Genomic DNA, 18,995 nt, shown 5'->3' with positions numbered 1-18,995 from the left:
GCCAAGTCCTAGGAGATGCAATTCACACTCACCCAAATGTCCTACAGGATATGACAACGCCATGGCCCTTTCATACTTGGGGGCTCGATCTCATAGGGCCCATAAATCCTCCATCCAATGGTTATATATGGATCCTGGCAGCTACGGAGTACTTTACAAAATGGGTAGAGACCATCCCTTTGAAAAAAGCTACTGGAGCAGCTGTGGCAAATTTCATTCGAGACCACATCATTACAAGGTTCGGGATCCCCAGAAGATTGATCAGCGACAATGGAACCCCATTCATAAACAAAGATATGAAGGGATTAACTGAAGCATACCACATCAAGCATGGAAGATCTACCCCATACTACCCGCAAGGAAACGGCCAAGCTGAAGCCACTAATAGGGTAATATTAAAGATCCTGAAAAAAATGAAGCATGAGTATGGAGGAAAATGGAGTGACCATCTGGCAGATGTGCTTTGGGCATGCAGAAGCTCTGTAAAGACAGCCACAGGATTCTCCCCATTCTCCCTGGTTTATGGAACAGAAGCCATCAGCCCCGTGGAGTTAATCATTCCTACACCAAGGGTAGTTCTGGAGGAAAACCAGGGAGAAAGTGAGGACGCAAGCAATGAAAAAAGGCTAGCAGATCTAGAAGGAGTAGAAGAAGAAAGGGAACTGGCTAAGAAAAGGAGCCAGAGATACCAACAAAGAATGACCAGAGCATATGCACAAGCAGTACGCCCAAGAGTGTTCAGTAAAGGGCAATTAGTGCTAAGGATGGCGGAGCACGTGAGGAGGAACCTGCCAGGGCCTTCCAAGTTCACCCCAAAATGGGAAGGACCCTACATCATCAATGCAGCTCATGAAAGTGGGTATTATTACCTTGCCAAAGAAGATGGAACAGTCCTGACAGAGCCCATAAACGGGAAATGGCTGAAGCAATATTATGCATAAGGACAAGGGGATCCCGGTACCTCAGGGTCCTTTCACCAGCTCCACTATCTGCTAAGTTCTTTTTATTTTGTCTTTTTTTAGCCTTTATCATGAATTCTGGTCTAAGATAATTTTGTTCAGGAACATGTGATAGATTGACACTTTGTGGTCAATACTGCACCAAAAGACTTTTCTTTGTTCCTTGAAAATGACTATGTTTTAATGAAATTCCTGTTTCTTTAACATTTAAGTTTTTCATACTGCAAAAAAAAAAAAACAACCAAGTTTGGATAAATTTGAGGAAGGATACCTGAGTCCAAAAAAAAAGGGAGAGTATGTAATACCCTTTTACATATGGCCCAGGATTCACCCCACAAATGATTTCAGATATCCCACAAACAATTCCAAGTGCATAGGTCTAGGATCACAGGATAAAAGCAAAATATCTAGGATACCTGGCCTAGCACTTGGCAAAAGGGGAACCTGTCAAAGTTCATGAACTGGGACCGTATCAAAAAAAAAAATATATATGAGAAGGATACCAGTGTACCCAGTTCAGTACTTGCACAATAGATTACCGGGTACCTGGACCAGAATTTACAGTGAAACCTGTGAAGACCATGGTCCAGGACTCAGGAAAGAAAAGAACCATAGGAAAGAAAAGGCAATATACCAAAGAAAAAAGGCAGATTCACATACTGAAAAAAAAAAAAGCAGTCTTGAAACACAAAAGAGAAAGCAAAGAGCAGGACAATGTTCAAAAAGAAAAACTTATACAATCCCAAATTGTTTATGTAAATCTAAAAAAGAGGCTAAGGAATGAGCCCGGCCAACAGGGAGGCATCCGGAGGAATAACAGGCACAGCCAAAGTAGAAAGGATCCTCTGCCGCTTGACCTTCAAGTCTTGTAAAACCTTGTGAGCACGAGCCAAAGCTTCCTCAGCAGCAGCTATCTCAGTGTCTATACTCTTGAAAGATTGCCTCTGAAAAAACATATGAGCCAGCAGACGCAAGTGATCCAGCAGAAAAGACAAATTAAACTTGGCCTCTAGAAGGTCTTGCACCACCCCTCTCCACTCCAGAAGCTTTTCTTCAGACAAGGAATCTACAGAGGAATTCCTTAGGGAAATCAGCACAGCACACAGCAACTCCATTAAAATATTGCCTAGAAAGACGCCTCCCCTGAAGCCGCTGGTGAAATCCCCGTGACTCTTAAGCAGACTCTCTAGCAGCGGCAGGCCTTCCACAGGAACAGAGAAACGCAGGAAGCTGCCATAAGAAGACCCAAAGACATGGAAGTGGCTAGCAGGAAGACTGTTGAATTCCAAGAGATCAAAGCGAGCCAGAAAAGAAGAAAGCTTTGAATCAAGATCTGAGGCAGTCATCTTCGAGGCATCCCCCATCACTGTGTCACCACTTGCAGAAACAGGGGGACTTGCAGCCTTTTGCTCTGGACGAAGGTCAGCAACTTGAACAGGTCTCACAATTCCTTCCGGAATAACAGGCTCAGAACCTGCAAAGCCTGCATCAATATTCAAAAAAGAATAGAAGAAAAGAAAAGAAAAAGAAGAACAGATTTAGTCTTAAAAAAAAAAGGGGGAGAAAAAGAAGAACAAACCGGTTCCAGCTTCTTGGGGCAGAGCCTCTTCTTCCTGATCTCCTGACTTCCCCGAAGATTCTGGGAAGGAACATAAGGCAAGTTGAAGAAAAGGTGAAGGACCAGTGGCAAAGTGGCTAAAAGAAGGGATAGATGCAGGGGGCTTCGCCATAAAAAAAAAAAGAAAGGAAGAAAAGGGAAACACGATGGGAGTAGCTTGCACTCACCTTCTGAGCTTTCTGATTCTAAAGAAGAGGCAACACTGGGACCAGATTTCTCACTGGTTTGACCTAAAAGGAAAAGGAGGAACTCAAGAAAAAAAAATTTGGAAAAGAAAGAAGAATATAACGCCATTCCAAGGAAACAAGGATTACCTGTTTGTTTGGATAAAGGAGTGTCTCCCAAAGCACCTTTATCTGACAAGGACTGAGGAAACACAGTCCTAATAGGACTAGGAGTACGCTCAGGACGGGGACTTTGAGATAACAGAATCCCAGAAGCTTTGGGATCCTGAGAATCCTGGGAACCTTGCACTGGTTGCCCGGTTTCCTCAGCTGGGTCATCAGTAGGGGGCTCCTCCCCCATGACAGGAAAAACAACGGAAAGAGTTGTAATAACTTCCTCCCCCAGAGCCTTGTCAGTCATAGGAGGGGATACCTCCACCTAAAGGAAGAAGAAGAGGAGAAGGCAGTGTCAAAAGAAAGACAGCAGGAAATGCAGACAATACAATGACAGAACAAAAGGGAAAGAACAAAAAAAAGGGAACACATACCACGTCGTCTCCAGAAGATTGGCTCTTACCCGTCTTGGGATCAGACTTGCGCTTGGACTGCAAGGGAAATCACCACTCGTCAGCAAAATAGAAACAAGTGCAACAAAAAAAAAAAAAGAGAAGAAGGAAAGAAGTCTTGCCCTTCTCTCTCTCTCTACAGATTCTCTGGAAGTCTTTTGCTTACTGCGAGTACGCCCAGAGGGTCCTAAAGGAGGCTGGGATACCAAACCAGAGGATCCTAAAGAACCATGGACTGAGGCAGTCACAGGAACCTGGGGAAAAGAAGGCTCTACCTTAGTCTTCTTCCGGGTCCTTGAAACCAAAGGTTCCCTGACATCCTTGCCTTCCTGAGGTGCCAAGTGTGCTTGAGATTTCCCCGATTTCCTTTTTTTCGCCTCAGAGCCTATCTCCACACCTCCTGTACTTTCACCAACATCAGCAGCTTTCATTTTCTTCGACTTGACATCCTTACCTTTACTCGGAGCAGTGGCAGCACTTATTGTCTCTGTTGCACCCCTTTTGATGGGCACCCCAGAGGAAGCACCAATGATGAAGCTATCACCTAGCCAGGTCTCAGGAAAATCCTGTCCATAAACCACCCAACCTCCCCTGGAGGCATGCCACTCTGCAAATCCAGTCTTGCTGCTTGCAGCAGCAGAAACAATCCCAGCAGTAGGAAGGGATAAACGCCTATTGGATGACGGAGCAGAAATAATGCTAGGATTCGGGACATCCCGAACTGTGCCAGTGCCAACATAATCAACAAAGGACTTTTGCACTCTCCTCCAATAACTCGTATAGCCACTAGAAGCAAAGACTCCTCTTTGGGAGTTAGGCACTGCAAATTGGGGGCTCCTCCGCGACCAATAAGAAAAGGCTTGCAGCCTCAAGAAAGGATCCAATGAAGGAAGGGATGGCACCACATCCTTAAAAACTGGAGGAATGTCCTGATCAAAACCAAATTGTCGGAGCACCCGGTGTGCTGAATAATGAGTATATTTTGGGCCACTTGAAGAAGGCACAGGAAGCCAGGAAGGGCTAATGCAGGCAAGATAAGCCAGACTGCCCTCATCACCACGGCGCAAGTCAAAGGTATTACCTGTAGAAGATAAAAAAGAAGACAACACAGAATCACACGCAAAGCCAGGACCAAACTCACGAGGGGATCTCCAATATAAGCTCCCTGCTTGGTCAAACAACTCCACAAGATTGAGGCCACCACCCTTTAAGCTAATCCAACGAAAAATAATGGGAAAGGCATCAGTAGAATTGCCACAAAGACCCTTCACTATGTCGGGGGATCCTTGGAACTTGTCTTTCACAAACTTCAAATTCCTGCACTTAGCCAAAGTAGCTGCAGAACGGTCCCACATGAAAATCTGAAGAATAGCGCAGTGAAGAGACGAAGTGATCACATAACAGGAGTCACCCTCAGCCTCATCCCCATGAAGCTGGTCCAATTGAGAGTAAACGTGACCCAAAAACAGAGGGGCCAAAGGATACTGGGTACCTCGAGCCAACTTGATTGCCAACGGAAAAAACGAAGACTTAACTCCGTACCCAGGGAACTCACTAAACAAAAATTTACTAAGCCAAAAGGCCAGGAAACCAGCCCACCTCACTTCCTTATCTTTTTCACGAGAGAGGGTCATTACCCATCTCCCCATCCTAGCCGGTTTACCACCAGAAGAAGCGGCGCGACCACCAAAGTGACCAAATAATTTTTCTTCTACCACGAGATCCTCATCAGAAAGGTTAATATCAAAGGGATTCTCTTCACCAAACACTGGGAGGAGGAAGTTATTAACCACATCCTCTAAGGTGATTGTCAATTCACCAGTAGAAAAGAAAAAAGTATGAAGGGAAGGGCACCAACGACGTACCAGATGCCTGAGCCCTTTAGCGTCTCTGAAGCCCTCGAGGTTTCTGGAAATAGCCACTGCCTTCAGGATACCGGCGCGCTCCAAACGACCCACAAAATCAGCATCAGACAGTTCCTTATCTACCCATATAGGCCAGCCCTGAATCTTTCTTGGAACAAAATCGAAGAAAATAGGAACCGCTTCTCGGATTCCTTGTCTGATCTGGAGATCAAAAATCTCTCTAGGGTCAGGAACTTGGGCGGAACCAGCGAAACCCGCTTGACCAGAAAACATCCAAACGTGAGGGGATGGAGGTGCCTCACCATGAGATATATGAGGAAAAAACAAACTGAGAGAATACCAAGGATCCCGTAAAGGGAAGGCTAGACACTCAGTAACCTCGTGAGAATCACTCGGAGCAGAACCAGAAGAACCTTCGCCCTCAGAAGGACTGGGAGTACGCTCTCTCCTCTTTCGAGAAGAAGAAGAAGCCATCGCAACAACACACACTATAAAAAAAAAAAAGATTGAAAGTGCGAAAGGGAGAAAGACCAAAGTAACAGAGAAGAAGAAAAAGAAAGAGAAAGAGAAACACAAAGAGTGAAAAACCCAGAGAAGCAAAGTGATAAGGTGAAACGGCTACAATAAAGGCGCAAATAGCAGTTGGGGAAAACAGTTTATGGAAAGACGCGCCAGTTGCCAAGAAATTTAATTTGAAGTGATCAGCAGTTATTAATGAGGAATAACGGGAAACGAGAAAAGTGGGGAGAAGAGTTTTACCTCAAATACCCAACTGCCACGTCCCGTATAAAGAGGAAGCTGCGAAAGGTAGTAATTATAAAGGAATGCAACACGCAAAAAGGGAGGTGATTAAAAAACAGCAGAAAAGGGCCGGGATCCCAAGTAAAAAAGAAAGGGAACCCAGTAGAAAAAGGGGATACTACGAAGATCCTGGGAAACCTAAATCACTCACGCGTGGGTTTCAGGCAACCCACGAGCTCGGGGGGCTAAATGTTGAGGTCCAAAAAAGGGTTACAATAAAATAAGCCCAAAAGAAATGGAAGAGCAAGTCAAGCCCAAAAGAAATGGAAGAGCAAGTCAAGCCCAAAAGAAATGGAAGAGCAAGTCAAAGCCCAAAAGAAAAAAAAACCAGGCTAAGCCCAAAAGTAACAGGAACGGATGACCCATGGGGAGATAAAAGGAAAGCCAGAGGATCCTGAAGCCCAGAAAAGGAAACAGCATCCCAAAAGAGACCACGGCAAAAATATAAAGAAGCAAGGATCCCCAAAACCCTTCAAGCACAAATAAAAAGGAAGACTGAGACAGATCGGTAGAAAGAAGACAGGAAAAGAAGAAAAAAACAAGAAGCGCAAAACGACCTCTCATGACACAGACAGCAAAAGGGCCTCGGGGAACCAGGACAGGGAAGAAAGAATAGCAACGAAGGACTTTCAAAAATGGCAGAACAAGATTCCACCCAAAACGGAAAAGAGGAATACGCCAGAAATGAGGATACCGAGAAGGGCATACCTCAGCACGTCCCAAAGAGGATGGCCGACCAGAAGCTTTCGAAGGAATCAGAACCAAGAGAAGGAAAGAATGAGAGAAAACGGCAAAGGGACTTACCAAGGTAACAGGGACAGAACATGCTCTGTTTGCAAAAGAGCAAAACAGAGGAACCCGGGATACCCAGAAAAACTCCATTATAAAAGGAGGGGACGGGTTATGAAGAAGGCAGCGAGAAAAATAGAAAAGAAGCACAAAAAAAAGAAGAAATTCTCTAGGAAGAACCATTAGAAAAATCCACCCAGAAAGAAAATACTAAGGGAAGAACAAAAATACTGTTTTCCCGATATCCTGTAAAAGCCATTACTGCACATACTCGGATTCAACAAGAATCAAACTTTGCAAGTTTTGAAGGCTGAAATAGCCATTCAAGACTGCAACTTTTGAGCTTGATTGGACCTTGTATCACGTCCTAGTGAGCTTTCTGTAATCAAACAGATACTTTGTTAATGAAATACTGCTACATAATTCCCAGGATCCCCATAGCACTATTTCTCTGTTTTATCATTTTGCTAATCCTGCTTTGTTTCCTTCTGAACTTACGTTGTTAATTTTGGTACTCCTCGATATCCTTGTTTGTTGTCTTTCTGTATATTGTCAGGAGTATTCTCTGCATTCACTTGATTCTTAAACAGCTCGTTAGCTGCGGTGAATCAAGGCCCGGTCAACCAAATCCTTCCTTTTCATTCAGGCCCAAGATCCTTGGGCTTGAGTATCCTGAAAAAGGCACTCTCACAACCTTCAATATTAGAAGAAGCCTCAACACTTGCTGGATATGCACCCTCCTCATAAATTACATTCTCCAACTCTTCATAATTAAGATATGGGTCTTCCTCTTCCACAAATACCCAAAAATCAGTTTTGTCGATACTTGCATAATCAATGGGGTCAAAATTAAACTTTTTATTGTAAAGCCTGCATAAAATGTCATGCTCATTATTGGAATTTGAACATAATTAGTAACTAACAATTACATTATATAAACGATTTCTTAAAAATTAATATAATCACAAGATATAGCATTTAGTTACCTATGTCTCAATCGCAAGTTATGATTAACAAACACAAGATCATTGAGCCTTTGATGCTCCAACCTATTTCTCCTCTTAGAATGCATTTGGTCAAATAAACTCCAACAACGCTCACATCTAGAAGAGGCGGAAGTTTGGCTAAGGATTCTAATTGCCAATTTTTGCAAGTTTGGAGCATCAGCACCCCACAACTTCCACCATTTATCTAATTTTCATAACACAACGTAATCTAATATTAATCAACATAAATAAACAAACTTTCAATTAAATAATCACTTCAGTTATTCTAACTATAGTGACAAAACTAACTTTCAACATGAACAAAAAAACTAAGATTTGTTTATAGTATTAAAGTAAACTAATTACTTCTCACCTGGATTAGTGGTCTTGCTTGTTGACAATGGTCTCGAAAATATTGAGTTTCTTTAATTACCTTTTCTTGATCACCATCATATTTTGTCCCAATGTAGTCCAAAATAGCCATATTTACTGCTAGTTTCCGACAAAAATTCTTCTCATCATATTGAAAAGCAGGATTTAACCAATATGCAGTAGCATGAAGATCTTTACGCAAATGTTTGTCCCAACGATTTTTTATAATTGAGGTGTATGGCTTGTACAAGTGCTTCTTCATTCGGAAGATCTTCTTGATTCCCAACCGTGCTCTATGCATGCCCTCATACACATATTCTATTGCAAGCCTTTGATCAGAATCAACAATCCGTAACAAATGACTGAGTGGCGATGAAATCTTGACAAGAACATTAATATCATCCCAAAAAGAATTATCCAAAATGATAGAAACTACTTCTTTTGTCTTTGAGTCTCTTGCCAATCTATTGTCCACAAAGAACTTGCTAGTCACTAAGGGTTGCAAGTCATGCTTATACACATGAAGGCTTCCAAATGAAAGGAAAGTAGTAGCAAATCTTGTTGCTCCTGTACGTACAATATCTGTCCAACCAGGTCTCTTCCTCAACCAAGCAATCAAAGCCACATGATTATAAATAAAAACTGTAACTTTGGTTGCACAATTTTTTAGTCTCTCCACATGAGGCATGTCTCCCATATCCTGTGTAAGGTTGAATTTAATCAACCATTTTATTGGCTTTATTCCGTGCCAAATTTGCTTATATTTCAGCATTTAGTAACCCTGTATTTAGGTAGGTTTTGTTCTAAGGGTAGTGAGTGAGATAGAGTGTTGATTGCTCAAGAGTGTGCAAGAAAACAGAGACTCACGGCTGCAAGCCGCCAGACGCAGCACACGTGCCAAGCATGCCAAAAGGTGAACAGTCATGCTAGCTGGAGCACTACAGGACAAAACAGGACAACTGGCCATACGGTTATCTCCTGACTGGATCTCGCGACTCAGTCAAGTCGCGAGGCCAAGCCGCGAGCCACCCCTGTTTTGTAAAACCTGACGTTTCACATTCCTCTCTCACTCCAGTATAAATACCCCTTATACCCACAAATGAAAGAGTGCTTCTAGAGAGAATTTTGAGAGAGAAACCCTAGAGTAAAACAAGATTGATTCACCTACAATCTATGCATTAGAGTCTCTTCAAATTCCTCAACTCTCTTCCTCTCCATTGTCAAATCCTTGAGAGGCATTTTACCAAAATCTTGTTCTCACCATATTCATCACTGTGAGAGGACTGTTTGGCTTTCTGGGAAGCAGTTAGGAAGGAACCAATCTACATTGGTTGATGCTACGGTCTAGTAGCGGAATCTAGGAAGTTAGAAAAGAAAAAAGTTCGGCGCAACCTCGTTGGAGCAAGAAGCTTGGAGGGCTTAGGTGCACTGGGTAGATTAGGCTTGGAGGGTCTATTGCTGTCCATGTATCCCAACTACATTTTCTAGTGGATTGTTTACTGCTTGGAGGGTGGCGGAGAGGTTTTACGTTGAGGGCTTCGGTTTCCTCTTCGATAACACATCGCGTGTTGTCTCTGTGTTTGCATCTTCCTTCCCTTTTATCTTTGCCTTTTATTATCTGCTGTGAGTTGTGATTTTAATTTGGTTTAGATAGTTTTACCAATTCTATATTATAGCTTATGTTCATTTTCTGCACACTTTTTGTTTGACATATAGCTTGAATTGGTTAATTTGTTAATTGGGGGTCTAAATGTTCAAGGTTGTTTATACACATATTTGAACTTTCATCCTGCAACACAAGATTCAGACAATGTGCTACACAAGGAGACCAACTAATAGTTTTATACTTTTCATACAACAATTTACCAGCAGATACATAATTGGAAGCATTATCAGTAACCATGTGAACTATGTTTTTTGGACCAACCCATATAACTACTTCATCAAACAATTTAAACAAGTTTCTGGTATTCTTCACAATATCTGAGGCATCAACTGATTTTACAAATACCATTCTCCTAGGACAATAAACAAGGAAATTAATCAATGACCTATGTCTAGTATCTATCCAACCATCAGCCATAAGTGTGCATCCAACTTCTGCCCAATGCCTACGTTGTGACTCAACCAACAACTGAACCTCTTTCATATTATCCCTCAACAAAGGGACCTGTACAGCATGATAAGATGGACCTTTGTAACCAGGACCAGCAGCAGCTACGACATCAATCATCATTTGGTAGTACACTGAATTCACTACATTAAAAGAAATGCAATTGTCATACAGAAACCTTGCAATAGCCATATCAGCTTGCCTCACCCTTTCTTTGCTTTGGAACACACTTTTAGGACCAGGTTGAGCTCCTGGAGTAGTTCTTGAAGCAAAGTAATTATCTACTGGCTTTGTAACCTTTCTTTTACCTAAAACAAGTTTTTTAGGCAACCCACTAATAAATACTTCTTGAACATCTTCATCTTCTTGCATATCACTATTTGTGGAAGGCACACTAAACATTTCTTCTTAACGTTGTTTCTCAGCTTTTTTCTTCAACTCAAACTCCTTCACATATTCCAACATTTGGTATCTCACATCATGAGAAACCTTTTTACACGATCTAATATCACCTTTTATCCCCGTAAGGTGTTTTTTCATCCTATTAATACCCCCACCTTTATATTTTTACCTACAATACATACATGTAAAAGTATTCTGTCCTTTCTCATCTGCCCCAAGGCTAAAATGTTCCCAAGCTGGATCAACCTTTTCCCTTACTCTTGAGCTAGACTTCACTACATTGGAATCAACTTCATGTGATGGAGTAGACTTGGTCTCTGTTTCTAGTTTAATCTAAAAGACTAACCAACCAATCAAACATGCATAGACCCATCAATTTTTGAAATACAGATATTCAAAGAATCACAACTTCATGCACATTAAAACACTACCAACCGTAAAAAAGAGTAAAGACACTACAAATTAAAACATAACAATAGACTCTATCCACATAAATACACCAACTAATGTCAATCAATCCTATTCCAATTCATAAAATATGAATTGACATAAAAGAAAGAAGAATTAAAAAGGATAAAGCTTCCATAGATAAATCTCAGTAAGAAGAATAAACTCTATCAATTAATTCTCCCTAAATCTCAAAATCTATATTCAAAAAGTTCCCATAATGTTGTCAAAGCTTCCACAGATAAATCTCAGTAAGCTTAAATACATATCCAAAATTTTACTCCAAATTTTAGCTAAACCAAATAGACACACACACACATATGTTTCACTCACTCCCACAGTGGACAGACAAACATAATTTCCTTTTCCTTTCTTTTTCTGCTCTAACCATAAATTCTTAAATCCGATCACATTAAAAAACCAAGCACAATTTAAAGTAACAAAATTGAGTGTCCAAAAAACAACCTTAAAAAGCAATCAAAGTACACACACAATCTAATCAAAATCTACAGCTTGGATCTAACACTCACCAAATAAAGTCAAACACAACTAAATCTAGTACCTCCAGAACACAACATTTAAAAAAAAAAAAAAAAAAAAAAAAGACAAAAATTGATTATTGTACCAAACGACGGTGACGACGAGGAGGCAGAGAGTGAGTTGCGACGACTAAGCTGTGATGAGCATGAGAGAGAGGCAGAGAGTGAGCTGCGACAGCTAAGTTGCGATGAGCGTGAGAAAGATGAGCATGAGAGAGAGGTAGAGAGTGAGCTACGATCTGGGCTAAGCTACGACGGCGATGAGGGAGAGAGGCAGAGACGAGAGAGTGATTGAGAGAGTGAGGAATAGGCAAAGAGTGATTGAGAGAGTGAGGGACCTGAGGGTTTCATTTCAAGGAATTAGGGTTATTCAATCAAAATGCCCCAAACGACGCCGTATTAGGGAAAAAAAAAAGAGGATGAAACGATGCTAGTTTAAGCTAAAACAAGGCAGCCTGTTTGAACCGTGTGAACCGATCACGGTTCATAGAACCGGATGGTCGGACCGCGGTTCGGACGGTTCCATGATTTTTTCACATGGAATGATTCTTCACCTTAAATGGACTGTAGATGTGAACGGTTCAAGGGTTTTACGATCCGACTGTATGGCCCGGTACGGGTTTAAATTCAATACTTCACATAAATGCAGTCAGAAAGTTAGCTGCAGAGCATTCAATGCTGTGGCAACAGCTTTCCCTTAGATATTTCTAAGCTCCCCTCCCTCTTGTACATTCACGATGATCGTCCCCATCACTGAAACTTTTTGGAAGGTCACCTTGAATACTATGATACACATCTGGCTCGTGCTTAGCTTATCTAAGGAGATATTCCTCCTCGGCATGCCTTCCCAATTTTAACTTACTCATGGTACTCTGAACTTAACACCCTCATCACTGTTTATTCTTTCTTTGACCGATCAATGTCCTAGGACAAAGCCCAAGGCCCAATAAATGATTTTGGGCCCTTATCCTTACAATTTGTATTCACAAGAAAATTCCCTAAACTGCCTTCAAGATACATATATCAAGTTTCGATTTGAATCAAGTTCTAGAAATGAGTTCAATAAATGGGTTTGGATCTAAATTTTTATCCGTGTAATTTTTAAACAATGAAGTGGCTATCATGTTACAAAAAAAATCACTTTATTACTCCATTAGCTAGACACATAGACAATAAAACTAATTATGGAAGTAGATGGAAGGACCAATAGTACTCTCTGTTTTTTAAAAAATAAAAATAAAAATTTAGGGACTTTTTTTTTTTTTTTTTTGAGGAACCAATTTTAGGAACTAAAGCTCTCATTTGAAATTTTAGGGACTAAAACAATCAACAAGTAAATTTTAGAGACTAACAGTCAGTAATAAATAAATTACTTAATTGCATTTTTGTTGTGTGTTTAACACATCAAAATTTGTAGTATTTTTAGTACCACCCTTTTTTAAAAAAAAAAGTAACATCTCAATCAAATATCATTTAATTCATTTTCTTTCAAATTAAAATGTACCACTAGTTAGCAACAAGTGCAATGCATGGAAAAGTTTAATAAGTAATGCAATAAACACAAACTAATTCACAACATTTTTACAAACTGTTGATGTGGCTTTAGCATTTCTCAAATAGTTTTTGTAAGTAAAAATGCAATGTTAGGGATGGACCCATATTAGAATTAGTAAAAATTTGCTACATCAGCAGTTTGTAAAAATATTGTAAAATAGTTTGTGTCGGTAGTGTTATTCAATTTTTTATTATATATATATATATATATATATAAAAGATAGAAATTCTACTCTAGCCTAATCTAAGTGTATATGTGTGTAAAACTCCCTCTTGGAGACTTGAACCCCGGCCTTCGCTCCCCACACCCTACAAACACTTATAATTATATAAGAATTTGAAAAATATTCTAATAATTATATATTAAATATAAAATTTAATAATTATGATAGTTATTAATAGGTATTTATTATGATTGTGCTTTTATAGATATTTTAATATTTGTTAATATATATGATTATGGTAATTATTAATAGTATTTTTATAATTTTCAAGATTATAAAACTATTGATTATGTTAATTAAAGAAAAGAACATGTCAAGATTCTAATTGAAAGTCTAAATATAAAATAAAATTTAATCTCAATTAAAAATTATATATCATTATTTTTTCTGATATATATATATATTAATTTTAGATTGTAGATAAGTAAATATCATTCCTTAATTAAAATTAAAATAAAGTCAGTGAAAAAGTCTCATTAAAATTTTAAATTATTTTCATTGAATATTCAAATAAAGGTTAAGCTTGGAAATTTATTAATACTATCTTCATTGAATTTCCATTGAAAATCATATAAAATGTACATTTTGAGAGCAACCCAATGCCTTCTCAAAACATTGGAAAAATGAATCAAAGAACAATATCCCATTTATCTTCTTTTTGGCTTGTCCTTGTGTTAGCCTTTGGCTTAAGCAGTGCATTTACAGTGATACCCAAACCATTTAGAAATAACTATGTACGAATTGTCAACAACCTTAACAACAAATTGCTTTACTACCATTGTAAATCTAGAGATACTGATTTCCACCTTAAGAATCTTCAGCCCAACACATATTGGGAATTCTCTTTTCACCAAAATGTTATAGGTACAACGCTCTATACTATTGCAAGTTTTGGCAAGATAAGTTCCATGCTGTTTTTGATGTATTTACATCAAATGAGAAATTCCAAAAGAAATGCGGCGGAGATCATTGTATATGGATAGCGCAAGAGGATGGACTATACTTATATGAATTAAAAAAGCAGATATCTGTGAAGATGCATGATTGGGAAATAAATATGAACGTGACAAATCATGTATGAGGGAAAATCTTGTTCTCTGTGTGAACTTAAAGCCATGCTTAATTTCTCTCCATAAGTAATTAATAAATGAAGGGAAATAAACTTCTTAATTTCTTAATCATACAGTTTCTGTTATTTTATTAATCTCTTTTCATGTGTTCAATTTTGAAACTCGTGCTAGTTTATATTTATGGATTGTTTGAGTTTTATTGGAAATTATTTATATAGATGATTGTTGATATTGTATTTTGTCTTACGTACCTTGATTTGCTTGCCAAAATGCCAATTTAAGCCTTAAAGAGCCAAAAATTGCATTTTTAATATTAAAAAAAAAAAAAGGAAAATACTTGAAATAATTTAATTCAATCAGACGTTAGATAAATCATTTTTATGGTCCAAGAGCTTAGAATGCAAAATTACCATATTTTACTTAGTCTGACCAAGATTAACCAACCTAAATAGGGCTTAGTCAAGATTTGACTAAAAGTCCAGTTATCCGTATAAATTTGTGCTCTTCTTAAAAATCATGAATTTCCCATTAAATTGACATTTCATGGGCCAAGATTGGAGTTGAAACAAATAACATATTACAAACATCAAATCTTTGTTAAAAAAAAAAAAGCATTAGTCATTTTGGTGACGTTTGATTATAGTTTATTTTCTATTAGATTATAATTATATGACCACCAATTGGCTGAAGTGAATAATTGTTGAAAATTTCTCATGATGAGCTTCAATTTAATAGGGTTGTTTTAGCATCTTTCCCATATTTTTTCATATTTATAATATGTTATTTAAAATATGGTACTAAACACTTTTCTTTTCATTTTTTGCATTATAACTTATTAAGTACTTTAAACACATATTTTTACAAAAATTTTAAATCACAATTTCTACATTATTTTGAATCACAACTTCTACAAAAAAAATTTAAATCTCAAATTGCTTATGGCTTGTTATTTGGTAGCTCATTTTGAATACATTTTTGAGCATTTTAAATAACTTTACACATATTTTATACATTTTTTCCCCTATATATATATCAAAAATACTCAAACAACATTATTCAAACTCATCTACCGAGCCCCTTCGATCTTGCAAAGTAATTTACTTGAATGGAGTCCATATATTAACAATAAAGTACGACATCAGAGAAGAAAAATACTTTTCAAGTGCAGTACAATGCATGTGCCATGTGATTCAGTTAGTGGAGGGAGTTCACTCACTTTTTTGACCTTATCGTCCTCTCCTTTGTTAAACTGACCTTTTTATCCAACTATATAAATGATATATCACTCTGTCTCTAGGTGGACAGTGTATGTGAACGAATTGAGGAGAAGGAGATCATTTGGTAGTGAAATGGAAGCTTATAATCTTCTGGCACCGTTCAATCTTGGAAATGTGTTCCCCTTCAGCTGCACACTTGTTCTCTTATATGGAATTCTTCTCGTTTTTCGTTTTTTATTTTTTGTTTTCTTTTTCGTTCTATCAAGGATATGCTATATTACAACCCCATGTCCACTCTAAGCATTATATCTGAACATATAATCTTCTCTATTCTCTTTATATTAAGAGAGGAGGGATTTTCATGTTCAAGTTTGAGAGGAAGAACGGTTGGAGATGAATAATAACAAAAGGAAAAATATTTGTTAAAGGAAATGACTAATGAGCATTTTGGATGGGTTAATTTGTGGGTTTTCTTTTTTGAGCGGATTTTAAACTATTTCTAAGTGTTTTGAATTGAAGGTGATGGGGGGTAGGGGAGATAGGGTTAGGTTTCTAGGCAATAAGAGACTGAGGTTTTTTTTTTTTAATTTTTAATTTTTTTTAAAGTAAAAAATGTAAGATTCATGGTCAACTTGTGTGGGCAGCAAGTTAAATCGAAAAAGTTAAGGAAGAAAATATGGAGGCTCTAACCCAAGTGTCGATCGGCACTTGGTCCTAAAATCCTCCAGATCTTTCCTAATTCGTTTCGTCTGTTTCCATTTCCAATTCAAACTTAATTTCTTACGAATTTTGATTTTTTTTTTCATGGTTCTCAAGTTCAACAGATTAAATCCAAATATGTCTAATTAATTAATTAATCAATTTTTACCTATTTTGTAATGAATCAATAAATGCTTTCACCTGGACTAGATTTGGTGCATGCAACCTTACAATAAACCATACCTTTAGTTAATAGGATCACGACACATCACCCAATTTAAATTGGACTAAAAATAGGCCAATCAAAATTAAGATATTATAATCACCTATGGTAAGAATCTGAGTTATGCAAGTGTACCTTACTGTTATTATTATTATTTTTTTTTTTGAGAAAATGAAACTTGCTTATTTGACATCTTTTAATTCGATAGTCCGATTAATGCTCATGAATTGTTGTTTTTTATTGTTATGACCTTAAGATTTGTTTTACAAAAAATATTTGGAGATCAAATGGCCAAATTTTTTATATTATCTTGGAGACATGTAATGGTGATGACATAACACTACAATGCGAGTTAGGCCAAATAGGAGTTGCAAAATGGGATATCTACACTTGCCATTGAGAAATGACATCTTGACATCTACCTAAAATAGAGACCACTGGAAACATGTTGTAATGGAAATAAATGATCGAATAGATGAAAAACAAGCAACTAGGCAAAGGTTTCCTCAAACTCAATCCCATACTCTAGAGTAAACCCCTTGGCAACTAGGCAAGCCTTGCAGTAATCAATACTACCACCCAAGCGAGACTTGATCAACCATATTCCAAGTTTGTGTCTTATATAGTGTATCCAATTATTCTTTCACAGCTTGTTTCCATAATGAGTCAGAGGAAGCCTCACGAAAGTTTTGAGGTTCATGAAGGGATGTAATGATAAATATACAATAATAGTCACAAAGGTGAGAGGGAAAAGTTGTTACCCAAATAGATTGATGAAGTTTAGGGTTAGGAGTAGCTGCAAGATCTATAGGTAGGTCAAATGGTGAGGGCCTAGCAAGAATTGGAATGATTGGTTCATTAGGAAGTGAGTTGGTAGAAGGGATCTCAGGGAATATGTCTGGAATAGGATCCACACTTAAAGTTGGAGAAGTAGAATCCATGAAATTTGACAAAGTGTAATACATTTTGTGTACCAAAAAAACCACATGACGAGAGATCCTAAGCTGTTTGGCAATGGGATCATAACACCTATACCCCTTTTGTTCAATTCTATAACCAAGAAAACAACAAAATGGTGAGTGGGGTTGAAGTTTAATGAGTTCTTGGGCTTGAAGGGGAACAAAACATGCATAAACCAAAGACTTTAAGAAGGCTTTAATTGGGAGTTGTGTCATGCAATAATTCATATGGTATTTGGTATGGTAAGATAGGTGTGGGACACCTATTAATGGTGTAGACAACATTAAGGGAGTGGAAGCAGCAGTGGTGAGTGCCCTAATAGTGTCTAGAATGTGGTAAACACTAGAGACGAACAAATTGGGAGTAGAAATGAAATCTACTTGACTAACAATCGTGAGGGAACAACTGGCTGTGTAAATATACAAGAAAAGCCTATGAACACATACATGAGAAATCCCAATGAAATGTGACTGATTAGAAGTCACTAAAAAATTTGTCCAAAAAAAATGTATTTGAGCATGAGCATATCTATGCCATTAGTTTAAGATGCATTTAGTTTGAATATATTTTAAAAATTCTATTTCTAATTATACTATTTTTTCAAAAATCAAAAAATTGACAATCAAATTAGAAGTAATGCAAAAAGTGGATATACTAGCCTCATCACACCCACAACATGCATACTAAGAGGCTTTTTTCCTTTTTCTATTTTGGTCTAGTGTCAAAAAAGTTTCACTCATCTTAAATTGAACTTTCTTATGTATTTGTGAATTCTTGAGTATTGATATAGTCCGAAGTGTGAGGCTTGCACCAGAAAGTGAATACATCCATATATGGACATATGATTTCAATGTAATTTTGGTGTTCAATTTTTTTGGAGCTTATCTCATCACACTATGATTATATAAGTAGTTTGCAAATGTGCAACATCAATGGTCAAACACGAAACTTCAAATTGAGATAAATAAAAAAAATTTACATTGAAAAAAAAAAAAAGATTAAAAAAGCCTATGAGCGCGCATGTAGTGCATGCAATGTGTTTGTATAAGACTATCAAGATTCAATAAGATAATTATATAACAATGATATATGGTAATGTGATATTTTTGGTAATTTTACATTACTGTAATTTTTTATACAAATAAATGCACCAAACATTATAATGTCAAATATTGACATTACCATAATCATGGTTTTCAGATTCGGATCATTTAATGAACCGTAAAAGAAAGAGGTTCAAGATTTTTAAGGTCTGATTGAGGTCGAATCGAGATCGAATCGTGATGATATCATAATTAATTTAATAGTTATTTAAAAATATATGAAATTAGTATAAATAGAAAAATTAACTAAAATAATCCAATTAAATATAGAAATCAATATTTTTTAAATATATTTTTTCATATCATAACTCTCACAAGACAAAT

Source organism: Quercus lobata, chromosome 4 (genome assembly GCF_001633185.2).
Source record: "Quercus lobata isolate SW786 chromosome 4, ValleyOak3.0 Primary Assembly, whole genome shotgun sequence".
Lineage (NCBI taxonomy): Eukaryota > Viridiplantae > Streptophyta > Magnoliopsida > Fagales > Fagaceae > Quercus > Quercus lobata.
The sequence above is the reverse complement of the archived record's forward strand: the minus strand, read 5'-3'. Positions refer to the sequence as shown.